General features: G+C 39.6%; 1 protein-coding gene and 1 long non-coding RNA gene across 2 annotated transcripts in view; one reads left to right on the top strand and one right to left on the bottom strand.

The window, feature by feature from the left end:
• Nucleotides 1-21,230, top strand: part of LOC117956729 (zeta-sarcoglycan) — a 332,748-nt gene that overhangs the window by 21,384 nt on the left and 290,134 nt on the right. The gene's annotated exons all lie outside the window — the stretch shown is intronic.
• Nucleotides 1,684-10,424, bottom strand: LOC117956751. Its single transcript, XR_004659358.1, has 3 exons — nt 10,413-10,424; nt 8,247-8,250; nt 1,684-1,760 (listed from the first exon to the last, which is right to left on the bottom strand). It is a non-coding gene; the product is annotated as an uncharacterized LOC117956751 (long non-coding RNA).

The following is a 21,230-nucleotide window of genomic DNA, read 5'->3' on the forward strand; positions in this document are numbered from 1 at the left end:
TAGCCTTCTAGTATGTGAATTAAAACACACAACACAGCATACATACTGTTCATGTGTGGAGGTGGTCAGGCAGTCAGGAACAGTGTCATCTTGTTGCTATGAGACAGCTGGTCTCACCAGAGGGGGCGAGAGAGAGAGAGAGAGAGAGAGAGAGAGAGAGAGAGAGAGAGAGAGAGAGAGAGACAATGAGAGAGAGAGAGAGTGTGAGAGAGAAAAAGGTTTGGCAGGACCAATTGTATATTGAGCCCCTCTGCAACTTTGGGTTACTTACCAATTACCATTCAGTAAACGTTTTGTTTGTACAATGACAGAACAAAGAGGCACATTTGAAACTTTTTGCACTCCAACATGTGCATGCTCTTTGACATCTACCGTAAAAGTTTCATAACTTACTACTATGACCCAATACAATATGTTTCCTTATTAACAGAGAGCACATATATTGTCTCTACCTCCTGCTGCTATCACGTTCCATTGTCATCAGTTGTTCTTACAGTAGTTCTTGCAATTGTCTAAAGTGGATGGGTTAAATTTGAGTTTGAAAAGTGAGCGATAAAAAGAGGTGAAAAGTTGGCTAAAACTAAATTATAAAAGCAGAGAAATGTTAGATGGGAACAGGAGGAGGGTGACGGAAACGGAGGGGTAGACAGCACAAAAAAAAGGAGGTAAATTGAAGGATTTAAGGAAAAGAGAGAGTGTGTGTTTGTGGTAGGTGTGTATGTGTGTGGTTGATGGACAGAAGGAGAGGGAGGCAACTGTATTCATATTTTCCTCTCTCTTTCATCTCGAGCTGAAGGCAATAATATGCTGATTGGGATATGATCTATATAGTTTTGGCCTTGAGCAGGGATTGCTGTCTGGTTAGACCGCATGCACACGCACGCACACGCAGTCCAACACACACACAGACACACACACACTCCCGGTCCTGCTTTAATCCAGCATGCATTTAGAAGAGACAGACGATTTCGTCTTGTCCTGTAAATATGTCAGCCAGCGCTTCTCTCCTCCCTTTCACTCATTTACTTTTCTGTCCATTCTTGCTCTCCATCTCACATCCCGTTCTACTTCTTCCATCCTTTGCAGATTTTTTTTCTCACTTGTCTGGTTCCATCATCCCTTTCTTTCCCTCTTCTCCATCCCTTCCTTCTTTTCCATCTAATCCATTCCCTTCCACAACCTTTCTGCCTTCCTGCCGTCCATTTATCTTCCTACCCCCACCCTGCAAACAGACACACACACACACTTTCACAAGAAGGCCAAGTGTCTGCATGTGTGTGTGTGTGTAAGTATAAACGTGTGTGAGCCAAGATTCTGTCACAGCGTGAGTGGTCTGACTTTTCTTGCTCTGGATCAATGAACACAAAGAATGGTGTCCCACACCACCCCTATAAATGTGTGTGTGTGTTTCTTGTTTGAATTGAAGTGCCCAAACAAGTATATCTAACATATTTCCTGTCAACACTGCGGTAGTTAGAATTTTTGTTCTGTTTTTTGTGCGTGTCCATGTATGTGTGTGTTAGTCTGTTGTGTGACCTGTGTGGTTTGAGGCCGGTAGTAATCCATGCTGGGGCTGAAGGAAGGAGTGTGAGGGTGGTCACTGTTTTAATCAATACGTCAGCAGTGCACAGTTGTTGTTTTCTCTCTCTCCTTCTCTCTCTCTCTGCATTTTTAATTCCCTGATGTGTAGATAGTGAAAAGTTTTAACCCTCCTTTAAATGATGCGACATCTTTAGTCTGTGTAAGAGCTTGCCTTTGATCTCTCTCTCTTGTCTGCCTTATTCCACCATTTCTCTCTCCATTGCCATCTTTCCTTTTCTGCATTCCACCTATTTCCTCATTTAAACCCTCTTTCTTGTTTCACTTTCTTACTATTCCTCTCTCCTTTCATTTTTCAAATCCTGCTCTCCGTCTGTAAATCATTGCCCTCCCTTCTTTCCATTTTTTCCCACTTTACTTATCTTTCTCCGGTGCCAGCTTTTTTCCCCCCACATTCCTCTCACTTGCTATTCCACAAATCTATTTTTCTCACTAAATCACTGTCTTCATCACCTCTTGCCATCCTCCATGTCTCTCTCTCTTTCTGAGCTTGCCAGCCTCCGTCTTTTCTCCTTGCTCTCTCTTTCTCTTGCTCTCTTTTTGGAAGGCGTGAGTCTATTTCTGTGCATTACCAATCCGTCATTGCGGTCCTCCCACAAAAAGACATATTCTACTTTTCTCTCTCTCTCTTTCGGTGCTGTTCCACAACACCATTGACATTACTGTTTAGCAAAGTACAACATGTGAATACATTTTCTCTCTCTTTTTCATTAAATTGTCCAACAGTGTCACTACAGTGTTTCTATAGCGTTTCAATACTTCAGGTGTTTCGGTTCTCTTATGGTATAGTGCCCTGTGCTTAGCTCATGATAACCTCTTCTCTGCTAAATTTAATTGTTAAGACCGCTAAACTTAACTGTCATGTTACCGGTTGTCAAATGACCAGCCAGGGGTTGCCGAATTTACTAGGATACAAATCATGCAAATTGTGCCTACGTTAGGGCTAGGCAATAAATCTATTTTATGGATTAAACAGAATGTGTAGCTAACATTGACTTTTTTAATTAAAAAGGTTTTCTCCTTTGCCATAGAGATACACAAACAACATTTGTTCTTTTCTTTAAAAGGTCCCACGGCATGAAAATTTCACTGAGAGTTTTTTAACATTAATATGAGTTCCCCCAGCCTGCCTATGGTCCTCCAGTGGCTAGAAATGGTGATAGGTTTAAACCGAGCCCTGGGTATCCTGCTCTGCCTTTGAGAAAATGAAAGCTCAGATGGGCCGATCTGGAATCTTGCTCCTTATGAGGTCTCCTTTCTCTGCTTTGCGCGCCCAGAGAATTTGGCCCACCCATGAGAGAGAGACACCATGGCTTTCAAATGAGCAAAGTGGCAGTTGGTCAAGGCTCCACCCCAGAAGCTACAGACTCAGAAATGGCACACACTAAGGAAAGCTCATTGTGGGACTGGTTCAAGTGGCTAGAATTCTGCACCAAGACTGAATTTTGGGAAAGAGACTTCAGATACGGTATTAGGGGACCACTAAGGCAGATATAAAATCATCCAGAGAGCATCATGTCATGGGACCTTGCCTAACTGTAATCTTCACCAAAGTGATTTTCGGATAAGTGAACCACTATGTGGAGCACTATGGGGGGTACCATGTTGAGCATCATGCTGAGAACCGGCGCTGGTGTTAAAGAACTCTGTTTAGGCTCAAGATATATACTAAATGCCGCTGAATCAACAGAGCTGTGACAGAGGTCTGTATCGGCTCCAACACCTAGCAACTGCCGGTTTGTAGTACGGAGCTCCTCAACGTTTACCTCTAGTTACTATGACGGAGCTTGGTACATGTATGCTACATTCACGAAACCATGGGATGTACGTGAAAGTAGGGAAAATGTTTAAATTAATTTAACTTTTAGGCAATGAACAAGAAGTGTTCAATAGCCTGTGTTACGTCCCAATGTCTAGGGGTAACCAAGACATAACGTATGCCGCCCCACTCTTCCCACTCCCAAGCAAGACCAGAACAAAGAATTACAAAGTAGCCGTTTCTATTTAATTCAGAGATGAGGTCCCAATACAACAACCAAAACAACTCTAGATGCAGCCTAAAACCTTCCTAAACCAACACAAAATGCAAAGAAAAGACAAAGCTCTAACTTAAGCTTCTAGTAGAAAAATAGGAGAAAAGGTAACAAACAAAAAGGACTTCTCACTCCTACCAAACTGCTACTAGCAGCACAAAGCAAGGCTGTTACATCACTTACATAATTTTAACTCACATCACACTGATTTACAGATGCACATTGGGAATGGCAGAGTGAAGAGAGAGTGACGAGTTCTTGTCCAATGGGGCTTTGAAAGGGCTGCTGTCCTCCAGGCAACCAATCAGGAGACAGCAATTAGCTCTGCTGGACCAATCCGGTGTGCACACCTGTTTACTCATAGCAGATCACCTAATATTGCAGGGTGAGAGATTTAAATTGGGAGTTTTATTGGACACAGTTTCGTTTTTTTGCACAATAGTCCCCAAACCATGGTAGATCAGAAAACATATGAATTACATGAATCATGTTTTTGGAGGGGACTGACAAACAATGTCATCAATAGGAGGTGCATGTCCTTGTGGATGGACTTTAACATCAGATGTTAAGATGGGAAACAGTTTGTTTCTTTTCAAACCAACATGTTGTTTTTTTAACCTTGATAAACCTTGTTAAACCTTAACCCTGAGGATGACACTAACAATGAAGGTGCTTAAACCTAACCAAACCTTGACCAAAACGTTGTCAGGTGATAAAACTGTGAATTGTGATGGTTTAGGAAGGCACAGATTAACAATGTTTGCCTGTGCATGCTGGCATCTGATCAAAAATAGCTATGTGTCGTTGTAGAGGGTGTAAACAACATAAGAGAAATATCAGTATCATCAGAAGGGGTGTGTTCATTTTCTGATGGCAGGGAATAATATATATCATGTATATTTAAATTATTTTTGCACTTGAAACTAGTGTGAAATGTGACAGGAGAGGTTGGGAAGCCATAGAATACAGTGGCCCTCCGCACATTTATAATAATAATTAATAATGATAATAATAATAATAATAATAATTAAAAACACAATGTAAAATACATCAATTGATGAAAACAAGAAGAGGCAGATTGCATAAAAACAAGTAAAAATATTTGAATGAAGGAAGATAGAGTAACACACAATGTAATGGGCGCGTTACAGGCAAAACTTTTTATTTTTTAACCATATCTCATATGAACACTGGCTGTGTCTTGCATTAGGGGAAATGGGAACATGTTCACTTTGGAATAGGGGAGTGAATTTGAGAATTACAGTACGTTTAAAAAAGTTACCAAAACGCGATGAGATAGAAAGTGACAATAATACATAATAATATATATAAACACACATATATAATTATTAATTATATTAATTATTAATTATTATATGTTTACAATAAAAAAATTATTTCAATGCTTTTTTTATTTTGCTTATATATATTTTTTTTGCTCACATTGCTCACACAATAACATTGGCTTTCGATTGTAGAAAACCTTACACATTGGCCCCCTCGGTTATTTTCACCTCATTCGCTCTCTCCATCTCTCCTTCATTCCTCAATCCTCCCTTTGCTGCTGTCCTCCATTTAATTTGTTTCTGAGAAAAAGTGAATAAAAAAAAGATCTTTGATCAAAGGAATATTTTGGAAGGAAGGAATGACAGCCCAACTCACTGATGACTAGTGCATGCACACAGGAGGCAGGTGCACACACACGCACACACACACACACACACACACACACACACACACACACACACACAAACACGTGTAAAGGATTTACACACTTTTGCGTCTCACATTCCATGATTTTTGTTTTTTTTTTCAAAGAAGATTCAAAGGATTAGCCTAGTCTTTATAGTCCTCTCTTTCTCTTTCTCTCTCTTTCTCTCTCCCTCTCTCCGTCTAAGACTATGATTTTGATTATTTAACTTTATGCTCTGAGGATCTGAGACTAACAGCTGTGACTCATACACAGATGCTCACAACCACATGCACATACCTTGGGTTTGTTATTAGTATGCCATATGATCATGCAGCCCAAATCTGGTGTCTCTGGGGCTAGACTCTTATCCTTTGTAACTTTCATTTCCCTTTTCTGCTCTTTCTTCTTTCTATCGCTCCTTTTGTTTGTCAGGGACAGAGCTGCCTTATGGTTTTTAAATTTCTAATAAGCCTTAAGCAAGTTTTTTGAATTAATTGTTCTTTCTAGCATACAACACAAGGCGAGGCAAGGCAAGGCTAGGCAGCTTTGTTTGTATAGCACATTTCAGCAACAGGGCAATTCAAAGTGCTTTACACAAAATCAGTTAAACAGATAAAACCCAAGTATCCTCAAAAAGAATTCATAAAATAGATAAAACACAAGTGCAAACTTGAGACTACCTTCACACTAATTAGTCAATGTTAGTGCTACCTTTCGTGATCACCTCAGTGTCACTACCCTTCACGACTCTATTTTAAGAGACGTTACCTTTTCTTCTCTTTGGACTCTTCATAACATAAAGACAACTGTCCCTTAAAGAGACATGTTCATGATCAATAAAAATTTATGTTCTGGTTTTAATAAAAAAAAAAAAAAAAAATCCAGTTTACTGCTGAGATTAGCCGCTCTGAAGAGCCAGAGTCAGGATAGCTGAGGGTGTTTCCATTTGAAATATCATATTTAGAACTCAGACACAAACAACTCCAAGTCTTGTATGCCTTTTCTGTGCATTTGAGCTCTGAAGCGTGCCTTTACAAGAATTACAAAAACATCCAGCAGAAACATGAAGTAATTAATCCAAGACATATCCGTCATGTACGTCTGGTCTCCAGTCCTCCATTCTGATTGATATTCTGCTCACTTCAGCTACAACAACACCCACAGTAACCTCCACTCACAGTGTAGATGCTCCAAATACCGACAAGATCAGCTGGCTGCACAGATTACAACCTAGAGTATATCGTCCCTCTGATGTCTCCGGGCTAACTGCTAAACTACTAGCTGTCTGTACTAAGTCTGCACATTATGAATTAATGTTTTTCTGGTGTTTGTTTCCATATCCTTCAATAAATGAGCGTCTTTTAGCCTCCAACACATGCTATTAGAGGATGAAACCTTCATGATTTAAGCAAAATAAGCACAACATTCAAAGAACTATAACTCCCATGAAAATGTATGAGCATTGTAGCCTCCATACATGTACCATGGTAACAAGGTTTTGTCCAAATCCTCAAACAAAACCCTCTTTATTTATTTGTGAATTTTGTTGATATTTTTTAAGGATTTCCCCTTTATTTAGAACAGCTGGCAACTGACAAGGACCGAGCCTAGATAGAGCGAGCTATATAACACTCTTTTAAAGTTTGTTTTTTTCAAACTTTAAGCTGTAAAAAGTACTATATGTGAAATTATTTTAAGCCACGAGTGCACTAGCCAGGGGCCCTCGCCTCCAACTCACCTCAGTCTGTTAGACTAGTGATATTTAACCCATACGGGACTAGGGCTTGTGGATTTTTGTTAAAGGTCACAAAAAACATTATTTAACAATATATTCCACATCCCAAAAATATATCATATCTGTCTAGACAAATTTAATGAAAGGCAAATTCCAAGGCTGCATGTTAACTTGTGTATGTGTTAGTTTTCTTAGTTCTTGAACAGATTTCTGTTTGAGTTTACATTGCAGCTGTTTAGGCAGTCGTTTTTTAAAACTTTCCTCAGCACCACAGGTAGATGTGATTGGACCATTTCAGCATGCCCATGTTTCCGGTCGCTGTAGCTTATCACACGCCACTCAATCCTTGTCTGTCCTGTCCTGTTTTGTCACAGAAAATGGAATCCAACTAGCCTGTTGTTTTTTTTGCCTTGTCAAACTAATTTCAAACATTTGATGACAAAAATGATCCATTTATGTGTTAAAATGTTATTTCAGTGGTAATGAAAAAGGATATGGCTTTAAATTAAAGCCAATCCTTTCCCAATACCATCTCTTGATACTGAAAGCAAGTAGTCACTTTACGGCAGGCACACTTCATAGTAGTTGGGAATAAAGGGAAGCATGCAATAAAGCTTGGCTATGTTAAAATCAATCATCAAACTCAAACTTCTGTTTCTGAGCTCCCTACATTACAATTTCCCTACTTGTAAAGCTCCCTCTGTCCCTCAATTACTATCGCCATCTACCATCCCTCCATCCCTCCATCCCTCCATCCCTCCCACTCTCTGGCCTGGTTTACAGTCCCTCTCACCATCTCACTGAGAAACTAGTAGCAAGGCCCTCCTCCCACACACTCTTTCACACGCACACACACACACACATATGTTCCTTTGGCGAGAGCGGGAGGCAGAGGAAGAGAGAAATGGAAATGAAGAAAGGGATTTGTGAGGAGGCAGAACAGCTTTATGTGTCTGCACAGGTTGTTAAAGTTTTTTGATTTCCATCACATGTCAGTCAAATCACGTCTTCAGTTCTGTGATGTCTTTTTATAGTGTGTATCTGTTGTTGATGTCCGAGTTCCTGAAGTTGGCCTTCTTTCCTAAGTCTGTTCAGTCATGATAAGCATTGCTGCTGAATACCTACTTCTTTTTTTCATTCTAAACAAATACAATAATAGAATAGAAACACATCACTACCTGCACACTTGACTCCCGGACACAAGGCACTTCTTAAAAATGGAAGATGTTGCATTGAGAGGACATCATTCACTTGTTCTGGCTGGAATCAAAAATATGTCTTTAGGTTTAGATTAAATGTAAGCAATGTTAGTTGTCAAAAAATGTGTTTTTCTCAATGTGTATTGTTTAATGTTAAAAATAAATAGCAACAGTTATATGTTATAACTGGGGTTTGTGTTGGTCTCAATTTTCATCATTGGTTTCAGCCAAAAAATCCATCATAGGTTGGGCCCCACAAAACAGTCAATGTTTTTACTAAATGATTATTGATGGACCAGCATAATTCAGTATGTTAATGCTGACCAGTAACTATAAATACTTTAAGCACTGACTAGAGGTTAAATTGCATTAAATTACAGGAGCACATTTGTGTGTTTGTGTGATGAGCACCACGAGGGTTTCTAGGTTTGATAATGTTTGTATGAGCAATTAACTATTGTGTGCACTGACAGAGTTTTTTTGAAATTGTGTGTGTGTGTGTGTGTGTGTGTGTGTGTGTATGTGTGTGTGGGTGTGTGTGTGTGTGTTTGTGTGTTTGTGTAGGAGATTATAGTTTTTCACCCATCTCTGAGCACACAGCACCCGTGGGTGCAGTGACTCATCCATGTTCTGCGTTTAGCTGGTTTGCCTGTTCTGTCAATACTTATCTTACCACAGCAAAACATGTGTGTCCAAACACACTCATTCACATTGCTTACGAATATTGTACATTAAATGTCTTCATGTTCCATCATAAGGGACTGTATTGTTATCATGCAGTGAGTCAGTTTGCAGCCTCAGGCACAGAGTCTGCAACCCAACAGCTCGGTGCACAACTTTGATAGTAATCTTGTCATTTTGAAAATATGTTCCTGAGATAGTCCTTTTGTGTAATATTGATTGTCAAACAGAAAGCATAACATTGTATTTTCCCCTTACGGGATTAATAAAGTACACATTATTATTATTGGTTAACAAGGATGTAGAATCAGTCTGCAGTGATGGTTTACAGAACTCATATACATGACCTTATCATTTACACTTTTCCAACTGTCATGCACAGTATTATGTGGTATTGAAGCACATTATTCACAATTGTAATCAGTTCCAGGTTGCACTTTAAATTGATTTTCATTTTAAATTGATTGAATTGACCCCTAGACCTGGTGGAGATCGAGACTGACTTGATGATGTAGGCGGAGTCCAAATAGCAATCAGTCAGTGTCTATCTCAATCAGACCATATCCTGCATGTATGCCGACTCCAGGAGCTTCTCCTTTTAACTTATCTCTTCACTTCCCCTGGTCTGCCTGCCAGACTGGAAGAAAGAGCAGTGGACTGGCCAAATGCCTCAGCCTTTACAAGGTATTCAGACGTACAGTACACAAATACGTACAAACACACACACAAACACGCACGCACGCACACACACACACACACACACACACACATACACAAAGACACACACACACACATGAACAAACCACAGGGTTTTTGTTTGCTAATGTTTTCATCTCCTGCCTATTATTTACAGTCTGCTAGGGACAACTCCAGATCTGGAGTGTGTTTGTGTGTGTATGCGTGTGTGTGTGTGTGTACCTTTGTTTGTGCTTATGCTTGTGTGTGTTTGCGTGTGTGTGTGTGTGTGTGTGTGTGTGTGTGTGTGTGTGTCTTTGTTTGTGGTTTTGCTTGTGCGTGTGTGCGTTTGTGTGTGTTTGTGTGTGTGTGTGTGTGTGTGATGTGGTACACAGCACCTTGACTTTCAGACTTGATATAAGTTGTCTATCTTTTTTTATACCAGAGACTGGGGAAAGCGCTCTTTTTTAAACATTTAATGTGTATTATTCAGCTCATTCAAGTATTGGTGAACAATTGGAATACAACTTGGCCTTTACACATGTCTAGGGTGACCATATGTTGATTTCCAAAAAAGAGGACACTCGGCCAGGCCTCAAAACCCAAATTCAGACAGGCTTCTCAGAGGTTAATGAACATGCTTTATTATGCCTCAATGGTTTAATAGTAACTTATGTAATAAAATAATATGTATTACAACCTGTAACTAAATAATTACGTCTTGCAACAAAGTACCGTAGTATTGTATGCAAAGCGCCAGTCAATTAAAGTAAACGCTTAATGGTTCCATGTAAAACAATGAAAACTGGACATTTTCATTAATTTATAAACCCCTCTCCTGGACGCCCCAGACAGTACTTACAAAGTGGACATGTCCGGGCAAAAGAGGATGTTTGGTCACCCTGCAAATGTCAAACCCTGATCACCTCAAGGCAGCCTTATCTGTCCATGTGTTAGCTTGCAACAAGGTCATGAGAACTGTGTTAGTAAATGCAATGTCCCTTTAAGGTCAATGCAGCCCACCAGGACAAGGGTTATAATGTAAATGGTAGACTTATCAATCTGCTTAATTAGGATTATACAACATTTCTATCCATTTGATTTCTGTCACTCACTTAACATTATTTGTCTCTATGGCTATCATCTTTCTACATCATCTCCATTAGCCCAGCGTCACACACACATATTGAGCGCACTATGTTTGCCTCTTCTGGCTTTTGCAGACAATTAGAAACTTCCATACTGGCCTTGGTGCAGTCAAAGGCCGTGTAAGCAGTTAGTTCTAAGTCAGCTTTTAAAAAAAACAAGTTCTGGATGTGCGGAAGAAAACAAACAGATTGTAGAGTGAGTCTAAGTTTCTCTCTCTCCATCTCCTTCTCTTCGAGTGATCATTGTTTCTATTGATGAGCCAAGTGAGTCTCAGTACATCAATAAGATCTTCAGAAAGAACTCTTCTATCGATTACACCGCATGGATGAGAGGGTTGCTGAACAAGAGCAAGAATGGAGGGAAGCGAGAGACATTACAGAAGAGAGAACAAAAAAGGCAGAAGGACGGTCTGAGGTTGGCAGAGCTGATACTGAAGCTCGACTTCTCTAAACAGAGTAGCGGACAAGTATTAACTCCCCTCCCTCTAGTTCTCACTCCCGTTCCTTCCTTCCATTTATTCTTTGTGAGAGGGAAGACAGACTTGGGCAACTACATCAAAGGCTATGCAGGATTTTGCCTTTTCATTGTCCTTTGTCCAAATGAGTGTGAAGTAAAAATTCATAGAGATCTTTGCAAAGCTTGGTGCGGGAGAGTTGAAGGGAGGTGCAGAGGAAGAGACATGAGACAAAGATACTGCATGAGGGGAAATTGCTCAATTTAGTCAAAAATAGGTCAGTCAAACACACAGACATGACAAACCATATTTTTAGATTAAGTGTAACTTACACTTCCTTATAACTCCAGAACTTGCCTTCAGTATCAAAGTATTCCAGTAATAGTTGTCTGTGCACCCATGGGTACGTTGCAAATAGGAACGGCTAAAAGCTAGAATCAATGGCAACATTATACTGCTTGTTTAAATGAATGAAAACAGCAACAACAAATCCTTACAAGTATTACTGGCTTCTTCTCTGTGTGTGTGTGTGTGTGTGTGTGTGTGTGTGTGTGTGTGTGTGTGTGTGTGTGTGTGTGTGTGTGTGGAATACAGGAGAAAAAGTATTTCTGTGCAGTTTAAGAATGATGATTAATATATATATTAATAATACTGCTGCTGAGAATTGTTGCTGTCCAGTATGTATCAATTTCCTCTGTGTTTATTTAGTGAATTTGTAGTCTATAGCCACAACATTTAATTTATAGGATTCTTCCACCTGGATGTCTATCATTTTCGGCTGGATGTCTATCACCTTCCGCTTTCTTTGTGTTTAAATTCTAAACTCTGGACGATTTATGAGTATTATGGTTAACGCCTCCTTAGATGTCTGAAGGGTAATTCCAGACAGACTAGTTTGACTCTGTTCAATTACAGTTTTCTGTTGCACAACTAAAAAACCTTTTGAACAGATACATGATCTTAGTGCCGCCCAAGATGATTGTGATTGGTTCAAAGACATGCCAATTAACCAGAGCATGTTTTTCTCCTATCCTGGAATGCTGTGGACTTGCCAGACCTTCTTCTTGTAGAGATATGTCTGGCAATGCAAGACTAGTGAATTTGTAAAATATTGCACGTTTTGTGCAGCCAACATCATCTGTCATGTCTGCAGAATGCTCCAGCAACCTGGGCAAGCAAGGCAAATCATCAGTAATGTATTGTGGATGCCAGAGATGTGGCACCACAGGGAGCATTCACCATATTTTCTGAAATTCACATTGTCTAATTAACTGTGATACGTTAGTATAATTACTCTGAACAAATGAGCCCACTGTGAAGATGGTGTGGAGCTTCTTTCAAAAGCATTAACATTGCCATAGCATTGTAGTTAGTTCATTCATAATTTTCTCAAAATGAACACCCTTCTTTTGACAAGATCAAGTCTAGAGCTTTTAAAAACACCTCAAAGTTGTTTCCAATAGCAATGAAACCACACAGTGAAAGTTGCCTGTTTGCAGATTTTCAAATCTATTGCATGTCACAGTAAAACCTTTCTCCATCTTTGCACATTCAGTCTGGTCTCACTCGCAACTCGTCAAATACAGCAGCTTGGTCAGTGGGTTCTCAGCGTTTGGTACTGACACACATGGCATCCTTTCAAGCATCTGTATGGGACACAGCGGGCTCTCAGAGCAACTGATCAACCTCAACGCTATTAGATAATGAAGCATAAAGAGCTATAACTGGAATGGTGGAAGGCTCAAACACAGGACTTTTACACAAGAGACCAGTGTTCAAGTACTGACCGAAACTCAACGTTAAATTGAGTTTTCAAAAGCTATGTTCATATGTCACGTAAATTGCGTAGTTATTCAAATTACATAGTTATTCCCAAACTACAATATTTTCCTGAACTTAACCAAGCAGGATCTAACTTAGCAGTTTGTTTACCTAAACCTTACCAAGGAGTTCTGTTTGTTCGATTCAACAAGACCGCAGATTGAAAAATGACAATGGGATATCCAGAGCGTTAAAAAGTGACCCCAAAGCCTCCTGACTAAGCTGCCACATTTGACGGGTTGTGAGTGAAAATGTGTTGGCACGTTCATCAATTGTAGTGAAAAGCTGGAGAAGATTTGTTCATTCATGACCAGCAGGATCATTTGTAAATAATGTATAGGATCGCCCAACCTTTGATTGTCCTAAGTTGCCTTTTTTTTAACAACTGGTAAGTTTAGTAACTAGGTGAGAGCAGCAGGACAAAGTACGTCTGCACACAATTTTGTGATCTAATTCAATGGGTGTTTATTTCTGTAACAAAAAATGTAGACTTTTCAACAGACCCAACAGAGACAGACATGATGATCAGATTGTTTTCCTACTACACCTAAACACATTTATAGAAAAAGAAAATGTGCTGTTGGCCCATGCACTCCAGAACAACACATACATGTGTTTCCTGATCTGACTTAGGCACAAAAACAACTTGGTCAGGTTTAGTTCAAAATCAAGGAAGCAAACAACAACAGAATGGTCAATCAATGATGTTAATTATAATCATTTGTGCATGTATCACCATCAACCACAAGTAGAAATGTTTTTGTTGTTTTTAACAAGAACACACAAGATTGAGTACTGCACAGCAGGGTGGGCTGTAGTTGTCATAGTTTCACATGTTGGATTATCAATCAAAAAATGGCACCTTTTTCAGCAAATGCAGATTGATCACCTATACATGATCAGATCTTTTTGCAGTTTCAAATTGCGAGAAAACCTTGCCCAAGTGCATTGGAGAAAGTTGTCATAGCAGCTGCCTGAATTCACTCCTCTATGTTGGTTTCATTTAGAATAATTGCCATATTTAAAAAAACTGACCAACCAAATCAGGTTACAGGAGCATGAAGTAAAATAACTGACTCTTTCCTTTGCTGAATTTCTACTTAGTTGTGCTTTACTGTTCATCAAGCATGACAGCAATCTTTTCTTGCGTGATTAATACAGGTTTGAAACACCAGTTAATACAAAAGCTCTAAAAAATGATGATGTACTGAATAAGAAAGAAAGCTGATTGCTATTAAATTTTACATAGTTGTGCACTATTGTTCAAGAACCACAGTAGCATTTTTGTTGATGATTTATTATTTTTTCACACACATATGCAAATGAAGATAGTCAGCAAAGCTATTCAAATTGGACTGCTGCTTTTATAAAAGAAGACTTTTTTTAAATCTCAGATTGATTTTTGCTTGATTGTTCACAAAGTGTGACATTTGCATTTACTTGAAGACAAAACAGACAAACACAAGCCTCGCTAGCGGCTGTGCTAGATATGTTGCTGTGACATAGATTATGAGAAGGCCGTTTGTTTCATCTCTGCCAAATTGCTTAGTATTTATTTTTCATGATGCCTGATGGGGGGGTTACCCTGATCTAATAACATTTGTTTGACACGTTAATAAACATAATGTGACCAAGCTCAGAGTAAACAGTTAAGATCTGACTTTACTTAGTTTTATGTAATTACTTCTTCTTTATGGTTCACAAAGCCTGATAACACACAAGCTGCTTGATTGTTTGATACATAAAAAGTATGTAACTAAGAGTCATGGTGATTTTTTATGTTGAGTCATTGACTTATTACTCCGTCCTATCACATGTGTGAATCAGATTTACAAGCGTGTTACATTCTTTCTGAGCACTTAATAGCTATCTGTTTAAAAAAAAACTGTAATTATTTCTTTTGTGATTTAAATACCATCAAACCAATTTTCCTTCAGCATTCTTGTTGACCATCTGCATCATGGTTGACTGCATGATTCAGCAGTTACACTTAATGTGATTACTTTGTCATTATTGAGCATCTGCAGCAACAGAAGAGCTGATTCCATCTAATGTTTCCCTATACGTTTTAATTATTAATGCAACTCTATGACATTCTTGCATTCTTGATATCGACAATCCGAGCCTTTGAGTTCCTAAGGGTGCTTTGGTTATAGAATTGCACTGAACAGCAATAGCACAGGGTTTTATTACTAGAAAGACTGCAGGATAAGATGTTTTCAGGGCTTTTGGCAGCACTAAATTCACTCTTTATGACTGACAAGTAAATCTGAATGTTTGTGTGGTAAGGATTATGGGATGATTTCCCAGCACATTAACATGCTCAAAGTAAAGTCTTCAACATCAGACATTAAGTAAATATCACTCCCTGAGTTTTTAGGCTCATATATTGGACATCGGACATAATGAAAGCAGGAATTATATATTTTTCAACCATACTTCTGTACTGAACGCACGACAAAGAGATTGAGAGAATGGCTTGAGAAGAAATAGCAGGGTTGCGTGTCTTCTGAGAATGCACTTATAGCATTTATAAATAAAGTAAAACTTGTCCTTTGGGCACAGAACCTCACCAATGAAACCACATAACTAACATTGAGTGCCATTGATTTTGACTGCATGTCCTTTTGACCTGATTGTTACAGCAATAATGATTGCTTTTAGTAAGGGAGTAGTAATAATGGAAGCTCTTGGAAGTGGAAGCACTGCATCAAACTACTAATAAGGTGGTATTCATTCTGGCAGCCATTTTTGGATTCATTTGTATAAAATGTTGGGAGTTTTGGGTTACATCCAGTTTCATCCACTTTAGTTTTACAATTTATGGGGATGTTCTTGGCTTAAAAAAAAACACCTCTTTAAAAAAAAAGCACATGCCTTGAATCAAGGACAAGTCTACCTTAATGTTGGAACTTCACATGGATGACTGAAATCTATCAAGACTCAGTTTACTCTCTTCTCTATTTGTAAACTAGACTTAATAACTTTTAAATATAACTTTTTTTGACATCATAATTCCATATCATCAGTTTTCCGCAAATTTAAGTTAAAGTTAAAAATATGGGCTTTCTATAAGAAATAAATGATGTCATTGATCTGTATTTTGTGCTGGTGCTTGTTTGCCTTTGGATTTTAAATCATCTCTTATTCAGTGTGATGTGACTTCACAGATTTTGTCAAATTTAAGTCCTAATGCGAGTTAATAGCAACTACAGCAAATGTTAGTTTTCACCCCAGCATGGAGGAAGCAGACAGCTTTGAAGTAATGCTGGACAATGTTTTTTTTGAGGCTCTCTGTACTTTTTCTCCCTTACTTCACATTTTAGACTGTAGGCATGTATCACACACACACACACACGCTTGCACGCACACGCACACACACACACTTACACTAACTCTCAGTGTAGTGGAGTCCTAGAGGATGTGGAGCGATGACAGTCAGAGGATAAATGACCCAGCAGAGTATCACTGAGCTGACACTCTGATAATTACATGCCAATCTCACACTCTCTCATTTCCGCCATCGACACACAAACACGCACAACACACCATGTAGACCAGGTTTACAGACGAAGCACATGCAAACACACAGGGACCCCAGTCAGCCTTGGACGCATGTAACACTCGTGCACTCATTCTACTAACAGACCAACAGTTTTTACTGTGTTTTTGGTGGGATAAATTTCGATACACACACACACACACACACACACACACACACACACACACACAGGTACACACTGACTGCAGGTATGAGCCCATTGGTAGTATTTGCATGAGTACAGGGTGTGCACATACGTAGACACATACAGACTTGCACAGCACAAAAGTTGAGGAGAAATAGTAAGCAGAAGAATGTAGAAGTTGGTATTCAGAGTAGTCTTACCAGCTGTCAGTGTTGGTGTGTGTGTGTGTGTGTGTGTGTGTGTGTGTGTGTGTGTGTGTGTGTGTGTGCTGTTGAGAAACAAAGTGAAGCAGCTGAGAGGATGTCTCTCATCAGCTTGTGTGCATTTGACTTGTTTTATTTCCTGCATTGCTTTATTATTTGGTGCCACATTCACATCTCAAGCTCTTATTGTTTCCATCTCTTCCTCTAATTTTCTCTCAAAGTGCACAGTTTGGTTCTTCCTATCTCCCCCATTGAGTCACCGGCGGCTTATCAAGGCAAAAGATGAGTACTCAGTGACTGAGTACCCCCTGAGGCCCCCCTTTGTGACTCAGAGGAGAACATATTATTGATTGTCCCAGAGGTGAAGGTGGACATCCATTGGCTGTCAGGGTCAATGCATGATGTCTCCTAAAATTAATGACTGCCCTCGCCTGTCAAATCACTCTTCCTCAATTGTTTTTTCAAAGTGCCCGGTTAAAACGTGACATACCGGTTGGGTGGGGTTAGCAGTCATTTTATGCTGCAATTAGTTCATGTGTTATCAATTTTGATACCACATTAATTGTGTACATGTGAGCACAATCATAACCATATAGGTTTAAGAAAAGCTAGCCTCACGGGTTTTCTGAATCTTGAAGGTAGTGATGACAAAACAATATTGTTTGGTCTTATTGATATTCTTTAATTCAATAATGTGCCAGTGTATTTCCTTGAACTCCAGAGATGTGTATTGGTATTTTTTATGTCTCCAAGGACTACATCTGTATGATGGAAATGTGATATTAATGGATTTTATTACTTGTACTATCATTTTTTGTCTCCCCCCTATTTGGTGGACAGTCACGCTCTACGTTTTAGAGCAACAGTTACCATAGTGCTCCAGGTGATGTAAACAGGAAGTGTAATGATTGATTCAATGTTCCAGAGTTAAGCTCTTGGCAACACTTTAAGCCCAGTTTTTAAGCCTGTATATGTTTATATTTTGGCAGAAAATTGATCAAACTGTTCTCTGGTCTCAAACTTTGGTCCTTTAAGTGAAAGGTTACGCAAGATTTGTTAAGTTCATTTATTTTGCATTTCTAATAACAGTTCACCACATTGAAAAACAAGGTGACATTCCCATGAGCCATGGGCTACATTTTAAAATCCCTTATTAAAAACCCTGTTAAATCTGAAGTTATGCGGCCAGCAAACAACACGACAGTTCCAGTAGCCATGTGTCATAGTAACACAACACGTTGTGCACTTTCATTGAACCTGAGTCAGCCAGAAGAACTGAAGTCAGACTGCACAGTGGAAAACATTCCTATGAAGGGTTTTAAATAGTTTGGGAACCACTGGTCTACAGTATGTGCTAGCTCAAACAGTACATAAACAGACTTTATGCCACATTGATTACTAAATCCATTTTATGCTCACTGAGCTGGTTTATTACATGATTGTGAGTGAGGATGTTATTATTTGAAGCGGACACAAGACCAAACCATCTTTTTTGAATGATTAAAATGGACAATGACTACAAGCTGCTGGCAGTTTTACACTTCCATATGGTCTTTAATGTTATATAATTACAACTGATTCCCTTCTTACCATTTGTCATGTTTAACAATGGCCTCACATTGCAAGTTATTGGACTGGATTACTTCAACTGCTAGAGTCAGGCCAGTCGTGTAACAGAGACAACTCTACTTTTTTAAAGGTCACTTGAAAGTGTTCTACAAATAAATGAAGGGATGGGGAGCACTGAGGGGTTTTATCTGCTGAAGTAATTTAGCCAGGTTAGGGTTAGAAAAGAAAAAGAAAGTAGCTGTCACTATGTAACCATAAAGAAAACGATATACCTTCTTCTTTTGTGGCCCCAGCTTAAAGGTGCTCTAACTGATGTTGGTTGACGTTACTTGTTGTTGATGTTCAAAGTATTTTCAATCAAGACAAGAGTAGTTCGCCCCTCCATCCTCCTCATCCCCCCCCCCCCCCCCCCCCCCCCCCCCCCCCCCCCCCCCCCCCCCCCTCCCCTCTGTCCTTCCACGCACTAACCCCCCCACAACCCTTCTTGTCGATTATTGGCTGGAACACTGAAACACCGTTTGTGTATGCTTTGTGGTGCAGGTGGGCACCACAAGGTGTTTGTAGACCCTGGGCTGTCTACAGAGGCCGCGTGTTCTTGGGACAGGCAGGTCGCGGATAGTGAGGAGATGTTTGCAATATGTGAAAACAAATGTTGTAGCCTAAAACACACGTGACATCACTTAGAGCCCCTTTAAGCTCTTAGTGTGGAAGGATCACATGATTGTTATACTGCGACAAAAAAACAGTGAAACACTTCCCAGTCGTAGCTGATTTGCCTTTGTAACCCTTTGCATTACTGATGTTTCCCATCCACCATCTGCTACTATTATGCACCTGCATTTCACTTCACTCAGCATGGAATTTAAGTTCAGTGCTACAACTGAAACGTCTTCATATATTCACTATGTATGATACCAATATTTCCAAACATCATTAAACGTAGTTTGAATGTCTCCACTGCTTCTTACTATAAATCACGGCTGTTTAATTAATTCAGGTCCTGGGCATAAATTACTCGTTTTATAATTCTGTTTATCGTTTGGCAGAGTTTCACAATATGAAGTCAGTGGTTGTTTTTAGTCCAGCTGGCTCACTGGTTCAGCTCACCTGTCTGATGTAACTCACTGTAACCACTGACTTCACTGTGCCACCATATGGCACTCAGGTGTGTGTGTGTGTCTGTGTGTGTGTGCGTGCCTGTGTGTGCGTGCCTGTGTGTTAGTGTATGAGTGACGTAAGGTGACATTTCACCTATTCTAAAACCAAATGTGGTCTGCGTAAAAGGGGCGCACTCACCTTGCGTAAAAATATTGATAGAAGACTGTCCTATTATACTTGCAATATACTTGTAGAGCGCATCTCTGCGGAGCATATGCACCATTCACGCTGCTCTTGTGTCGTGTGAAGCCAGTTTCACTAATTACAGTGGAAGCGTAGTGTTGGAACATCCACTCTGCATACGTTCAACATGCACTGTAGCCGGCCAGTTACTGTAAACTCTCGAGAAAAGGTCAGGGAAGGTGGTTTGAATGTGAATATATCTGTTAAAGCAGATTTGAATCCTTTTCTACACTATCATTGTTGGCATATGAGGTAAAGAGGCAGTCTTACCCACAGAGGGAAGGTAAGCGGCAGGGTTTTGTCAAGCAGAAAATTAGTCAGGGTTAGTGCTGTGTGACTCAGCTGGGTCCTAAGGAGGAAAGTATGAGGGCCAGTACATCTATGCAGATTTTATCTTCTGTCTCCAGCAGTTTGAAAGAAAATTGAAACAAAGTATTAACTCAATATTGGTCTTCTTGTCATCTCCTAAGAAGACTACATGCTCTATTTGCTGCGTTAATGTGGGTGACCCAAGGTGTGCCATGCTGATTGAATAGGTTAAGTCTTTTGATGGAGCAGTTTATCCTTACTTTGAATTATTGTGATTTCTAACTGTATGATTTCTAAATGGTAAAATGGCTCTTATGCCACTCATTCACACACATTCAATGCACTTCCAATCACAAAGAACTTGTTCAGTGTCTTGTTCTTTCTTTGGGAACACTTCAACCCATTACCAACCCTGCGATAAAAGTACGACCTGCTCTACTTCCTGAGCCACAGCCACTAATGCAATTTTCATCTCAATGTGGTTATCCCTGTAGATGCTTTGTTTTACAAACGAAAGGGTTCAACGTTTAGCTCCAAAATTCTGGGTGTATGTTGTGGAAACCAATGAACACACTCTGCATTTGCATTATTTACCAGCCCATTAGTTGGAAACCTCACATTTCACAGCACATCACTACTGTGGAAAGTGATGGATGAATTTGTCGGCTCTCTGTGACCTCTTAAAGCAATGTTGTTGTTTCTTCTTCTTTTAAACATCCCAAAATAGACGCTAATGTATTAAAGCTCTGCTCTGTCTTACAGCTGCGTGTCAGTTATTTTAATACTACTTTTGTAGAAGAATATGTCATGTGTAGTCTATAACTGTTTCCATTTATTCCTCACCCACATATCAAATATCCCATTTGTAAATGTGCAAATACTCCTGTCTGCTGTATGTGTTGCAGTTGGATTGAAAGTGTGTGTCTGTTTGCCTACAAACATGCACACCCCTCGCTCCCCCAGTATCAAATGTCACATCTGCCTTTTTAAATGGCACTGACTTCACTTAACACAGAGACGCTGCCGGGTCTCACTTCTACTTAAATACAATTGGTGCTGTGTGTCGGGATGAAAAGCACACAC

Source organism: Etheostoma cragini, chromosome 2 (assembly GCF_013103735.1).
Source record: "Etheostoma cragini isolate CJK2018 chromosome 2, CSU_Ecrag_1.0, whole genome shotgun sequence".
NCBI lineage: Eukaryota > Metazoa > Chordata > Actinopteri > Perciformes > Percidae > Etheostoma > Etheostoma cragini.